Source organism: Phyllostomus discolor, chromosome 9 (assembly GCF_004126475.2).
Source record: "Phyllostomus discolor isolate MPI-MPIP mPhyDis1 chromosome 9, mPhyDis1.pri.v3, whole genome shotgun sequence".
Lineage (NCBI taxonomy): Eukaryota > Metazoa > Chordata > Mammalia > Chiroptera > Phyllostomidae > Phyllostomus > Phyllostomus discolor.
The window spans coordinates 102,419,199-102,425,843 of NC_040911.2; positions in this window are offsets into that span (position 1 = coordinate 102,419,199).

Below are 6,645 nucleotides of genomic sequence, written 5' to 3' on the forward strand. Positions count from 1 at the left end.
GTCCAGGAGGGGCCCGGGGGGTGGCGCTGACCCTTGAGAGCACAGCAAGGGCCTCGGGATGGACCCTGAGGGACCGATGAGGTGAGGGGTAGCGTTTCCAGGACTGAGAGGAAATGTTGACTCCGGGGAGATTCTTTGTGGGGGAGTGGGAGGTTGTGGGGGGAAGGGCTCAGCAGTGAGAGTTCAATGGATCCTGCAGCTGGAGGGCGAAGGCCTGGAGGGGTCAGGCCTGGGGAGCCCACTGTGGGCGTGACCACAGGTGGGTGGGGCCAACTCTGGACAGGCCCTGAATGATGGGCTCACCATCCAGGTCTCCAGCCCCCACTGGGCATCCGTCACCGGCAGGAGTGAGTTCACTTGTTCATTCATTCATTCATGGAATATGTGCATCTTGTCCCGACCGGTGGGCCTCAGGTTGCTCTTGACACCGAGTGGAAGCCGACAGGCAGGCCGCCACCCTGGTTTTGCAAAGTGTCACCTGGGAAGAGAGGCTCTAACGACAGGAACGAGGAAGTGAAAGGAGGGCAGATGACCCTGGCGCTCCGGAAGGAAACAGCCCACAGATGAGGCACAGAGAACCTGGGGGGACAGGGAGGGTCCCCCTGAGGAGGGGGACATCTGCAACGAGACCCGGAAGACGAGTCAGGCCGAGGAGTCAGAGCTAGAGTGGGAGGCAGGGGGCGTGTGCGTGCAAAGGTCCTGGGGCAGGGAGACTCCAGTACATCCCAGGCTGGTGAGGCTGGGGCTAGGGAGGGAGACAGAGGGGTCAGGAGGTGAAGGCCAAGGGGCCAGGGAGGTCAGTCAGGCCAGGCCTCCACACCAAGTCAGGGGCCACTCTGAGCAGCGAGCTACCCACGCAGGGTTTTCATCCGGGAACAGCCTAAGGCAATTTATACAAAGTGCGGATTCCCAGGCCGCGCCTGCTAGACTGAAGGTCTGCAGGGCTGGGGCGGGGCGGTGAGGGGTGGGGTGGGGGCCTGGGACTTCTCCGGGCGGACTCGTGGGTGTTCGGGACTTCGTGGCACAGCGAGATGGGGTCCTGCAGGCGGGGGTGGTGAGCAGGAGAGACGGAGGCCCGGAGACAGAGGAGAGCAATCACTCAGACAGCGGCAGAGAGAGCCAGGCAGCCAGAGACAAAAGCTACCAGCTTCCGGGGGAGACCCCGGGAGGAGGGGCAGGCAGCAGCCCCCCAGGAACGAGACATCAGAGACGGCTGGACCCTGAAAGCCCCCGCAGGGGCTGGAGGCAAAAGCACCCGGAGGTCACCTGGAGGTCACACACTTCTGGGCGGAGCGGGGTGATGTGCAGGGTACAGGGTGGTCCCTGCTTTCATGGGAACTGCCAAGTCGGGAGTCCACAGAACGGGGTGGGAGTAGCGGGGGGCTTAGAGTCCAAAGACCCAGTTTCAGAAGGAACCCCAGGAACCCGCCCAGGAACCCCAGGGCTGAGTGCAGCTCCATGGGGAGGCAGAGCCCTGACCCCTGTCCCGCCGCCCTGTTAACCCCGCGCCTGAGGCTCTCGGCAAAAACAGATTGGGGGCGCCACCTGGTGGTCAGAGCCACGTCCAGGGTGCAGGAGGACCGTCTCGCAGGTCACCTCTGTTCTTGTAGGTGTTTGTAGCTTCCCCATTCGTAGGCGTGCCCTGCAGGAGGAGGAGAAGGCCCGGAGAGCAGAAGGAAACCGAGCCCCTGGAAGTCCTCGGCCGGAGCGAGCGTTTCCTCACGGGTGCTCCGCCTTCCTCCTTGACTTCCCCCACACGGCGGGTGTCTCGTCATCCAGAAAGGGAGCCGTGCCCACGGGGAGTCCTGGGACCTGCTGGGGGTGTCCCCGCACAGCCCTCGGTGGTGGCTGTCTCACGGTGTCGGTGAATATTCTTTGTCGATGTAACCTGAGAAGCCGGGCACGCGCTTCGGGCATGCCCAGGGGCTGGCTCGGGGCCGACTCAGCACCGCAGATTTACGGGAGCAAAGTGAGTTCTCCGGAGTGCTTTGCTTATGATCTTGCTTCCCCGGGGAACACACTCGAAAGCCTTCAGCCCTGTGAGGGGAAGGGGTGTGGGTAAAGCCACACCAGGAGGCAAAGATCAGGGCACTGGCCCGGGCCACTGCGGTCCCCCACGGCCCGCCTGAGAGTGGCCCCTGACTCGCCCCAGACTTGGAGTTGGAGGGTCTGGATGGCCCACGAGGGGCACCCAGGGGCTGGAGGCATGCACGTGGGGAGTGGCCGGCCCTCTGGGCCGGCGGGAGGAGGCCACACTCCTGGTGGCGGTGCCCAGTGTGTGAGGGTGTGGGAAGGGACGCCCCCGTGAGGGGGTCCGCTTGTGTCTGCCCCGGGCCCTGAGCTGTGAGTGCACTGGGGGTCTGGGGTGCTGGGGTCCGAGGTGACGCGTCACAGAGGGTGTGTCACAGCCCAGCGTGTGACTGTGCATCAGCCACTGCCCACCAGGCCTGGGCCGGGGCGACCTGGGGGCACTGTGGCTCCTGTCCTGGCGCCGTCTCTCTGAGCCGACTGTCAGACTAATGCCGGGGCTCTCCCAGGAGTCAGAGGAGGGAGAAGAGGCCTGGGAGGGCAGGATGTGGGGGGTGGGGTGTCCTCTCAGCGGGGGGCAGCTCGGGACTGGGTGTGCCGGGGGCACCATTAGCTGTGGCACTGGTGCAGGGACTCCTGGGAGCAGGCACGGCCTGTTTCAGCCTGAAAACCAGCTTGAGGGGGAGGAACAATGCTTCCACTTGACACACGTGGAAACTGAGGTAGAGACAGACTGGAGGGTCCTGCTGTATTCAGCAGTGGGGACCCCACCCCCACCTCCTCACCCCCCAGACCAGAGGCATTTCCCGTGCAGACGGGCCCCCCAGAGCACCCTCTTTGTCCCCTGGGTCTAATCCTGGCTGTGTGACCTTGAGCGAGTAGCTTAACCTCTCTGTGCCTCAGGACTTTCAGCCTGTGAAATGGGGAGAGAATCCCTTTCTTCTCGGACGGGATGGGAGGTGTAAGTGAGGGGGGACAAGGAGCCCCATAAACGTCAGCCCCTGCTGGGGCTCAGGGCTGCCATGCTGCACGAAGGCTGCAGGTGAGAGCCTCGGGGGTCCTGCAGGAGCTGCTCGGGGGAGCTCTGGGGGTCGCAGCTGGCAGGCGCGTTCCCCGCCAGGGAGGAAAACCAGCCCTTTGCAGAGTGTTGGATTTCCGACTCCGGGGCGCTGGTATCAGCGAGCAAGGGGGCCCTCTGGCGCGGGCAGTGCAGGAACTTAACCTGGCGTCTGTGGTCGGGCTTGGGGTGCTGTGCACCCCTCAAATCCATGGGAGAAATGTCGTGTGTCTGGCCATTTTTAGGGGAGACCCTGAAGTTCACAAGCTCAGCCAGTGCCGCCTCCAGACAGCGGCCAGGCAGCCTACGGCCAGCAGAGGGCGCTCGGCCCAAGGCTGTGAATGGCTGGGAGCTGGCTCAGCAGGCGGCGGGCAGGAAGGTGCCAGCTGTAACTTGGCTGGGACCCGGCTGGGCCCTGGCTGGGCCTCCCCCACCCCCATGCCTTCTCCTACTACAGAAGCTGCTGGGGCCACGACCACACGGGGGTCCATTTGTGCCCTGGGTGTGCCCAGCCCAGCGGGGGACTCCTTGGGATAACGGGCAGCTTTGAAAACTACCCCTGCCCAGGCCTCATCCTCAGAGACTGTCCTCAGTCTGTCTGGGGTGGGTCCGGACAGATGTCCCCAGGGCTGAGACTCACCGTGCGGCATCCCCTTTGACTTTCCTAGTGACCTCGGGGGAGGCACTGTCCTCGGGGGAGGCACTGTCCTCGTTTGTGCCCATTTCACAGACAGGAGCTGAGGCTCAGAGGTGAGGAGACTTGCCCAAGGTCACACCCAGGGTGCCCCCGGGACAGTGACACCGAGCCCCGAGCACTCTCGTCCCTTCTCGATATGCACAATGACAGCACCACCTCGGCACTGCTGCCGTCCAGGGCTTGAGGATTTTCCGGGACGGGGGGCTGGCTGTCCAGCCTAGCAGAGTGTTAGCCTGAGCGATGCCTGCCCCCCACCCCCCTTCATTGCCAGGAGGTCCACACCCTAAGGCCCCTGAGGCTGTGAGTACAGCACCCGGGCGGGAGAAACGCTTTGCAGGTGTGACCAAGTGTTTTGAGGGGAGTGGGGTACTGGGGGTTGGCAGGGTGGGGCCCGATCAATCACGAAGGTCCCTCTAGGAGTCGAGGAGGGGGGAGGGGACGAGGGAGAGACGGAGGATGGGAAGCAGCTGGGTTGGAGGGGAGAGGAGGAAGGGCCACAGCTGAGGCAGCTGTGGAGGCGGGGCTGCAGGCCTTGAATTCTGCCCCGGAGCCTCTGGGAGGAGCCGGTTCAGCCAGCACCTGGACTCCCACGGGGACGCCAGCCCCGAGCTGGGACACGTCACCTCCCGACTGTGAGAGAACAAGGCTGTGTTGTTTGATGCCTCTTCCTCTGTGGCGGTCTGCTACAGCTGCCACGGGAAGCTGCCCTCTTCCCCTTCCTGCATCCACCCGTGACCACCAGCCACGTCTCCTGATTTGTCACATGCCCAGGATGTGGGTGCGGTGGGCCTTTCGGGGAAACTAAAGTTACCCTTTACTGAGTTGTTCCCACGTGTAGCCTCGCCGGCTGCCTCCCCCACGATCGCATGTAACCCTCTCGAAAACCTGTCCCGAGTGGGCCTGACTGCCTCCCGGCCCGCTCTGCGGCAGAAGGCGCAGGGCCTTGAAGTGGGCAGCAGGGGTGGGCGCACACAGACAGGGAGGGCAGAGCTGGGTCCACCCCCAGGACCTCATGGTCTCTGTTCCAGGCCTGCGTGGGTGCATTCCTCGCTTCCCATGGGTGGTTGGGGCTGGGGCCGCTGTCCCTGGCCCCAGCTCTCCTGGCTTGGAGGCCTTTTCCTGGCTGGTCTGCTCCTCCATCAGCCGGTGGAGACTTAGCTGATGGCAGCAAAGGCCAAAGGTTCCTGGGTGGGGGTAGGGCAGGAAATCAGTGAGTCACAAAAAGTGGGTCCAGGCGGTGAGAGCCAGGCTGGTCATTGAATCCCTAACAGCTTCTTCAGCAGCATGGTCTAGAAGCCCGGTGGCCTGGCTTCAAATCCTGTCTTTGCCCTTTGGGCCTAACCTCCCCGAGCCTCAGTTTGCCTGTCCAGGCAATGGGCTCCTTGAGGATCAGCTGCACCTGCACGTCTAGTTTGGTGGCTCGGGAACGCTTATTTCCCAGGGCCTCTGCAGGAGGAGCGGTCACAGAACACCAGTGCTGGGCCAGCCGGTCCCTCCTTCACACCTGGTGAGTGGGTGAGGTTCTGGCTTCCTCCACTGGGTGGGAGATGGGAGTGCGCCTCTGGGTGATGGGTTTATGATCAGGGCTGGAAAAATCTGGCTCAGGATCCGGAAGGCTCAGGCCCGATTACGGGCTTCCCTTGTCATCACGGTCAAGCCATTTAGCCTTCCTTAGCCTCAGTGTACTCATCTGCTTAAGGGGGCGATGAAAGGATGCTTAGAAGGTGCTGGGCACTCAGCAGGTTGTCATGAGTCTAAGCTCCCCCGACGTCAGGGGTGGACTGGATTTGCCACAGAAAATGACTCCTATCACCAGGACCCACAGAAGATGATGAATCCTGGGGTGGGTCAGCAGCTACTTTTCTCCCTGGTGAGGATGTAAGGTCTGGAGCCACAGCAGCCTCTTTGTCACCGCCAGAGCATAACTCCTCAGGGTGGGAAGGTTTCCACGTGACAAATCCGAGTCTGTGGGAGGCCACGCTGTGGAGGCACCACTGGCCACGTGGGTGGAGGTGCTGAAGGAGGCCTTCCCTGGAGTTGGTTTGTTTCTGAGAGCTAACACGTGTGCACACACACACACAGGTTTTTTAGAAGCAAAAACTTCAACAGGTCTGCAATATGTCCATCTACACCTCTTCACAAATTCACAAATCCACACTTTAAAATCTCAATTTCAGTTATGTCTTCAAACCTCAATTTCATTTTTCCACTTGAAATTTCATCCCCACATTCACCGGGCCTCTCTCACTGCGGGCCAGCCCAGCCGACTCACTGATTTTCTGTGCAGCCTGAGGCCCCGCCCCCTCTCCCTCCCACGCGCTTTGCCCCAGGACGTCCTCCACGTGCCCCCGTTTAAGGAGAGAGCACCCCCTGCCTCTTCCCGAGAAAGGGGCCGTGGAGAGGGAGCCTATGAGCCGTGCCGTCGGAGAAGGTCCTGGTAGATTCTGGCTCCGTGAGGATGCCGCAGGGCGCGGCAGAGCCGGGGAGAAGGCACCTCCCCGGGACTTGAAGGCTTTCCCTCCCCCCCCTGCGCTGCGGCGGTGCCGTCCTGCCGGTTGAACAGCGGCACGTGATCTTTGGCACGTGGTCCTCCTTTGTCTAATCCCGAAGGTTTTCGGGGTCTTCCCTTTGCCCCCAGCTTTCCGAAGCGTCCTCATGACAGGTGCCCTGGCCGGGGCTGTGCCGTCCCTGGGCCAAGTATGGGTGGGGGGCGTTCCATCTAGAAATCTACAATCTTTCTTTTTTTATGTTCTTTTTAAAAAATAATTCATACCTCCTACTGTATCCATACTCTTTCTTATGAGCTATAAGGCTTACTCAATTATTCCTGTAGATTTCTCACTTCTCTTGTCCATTTTACAAA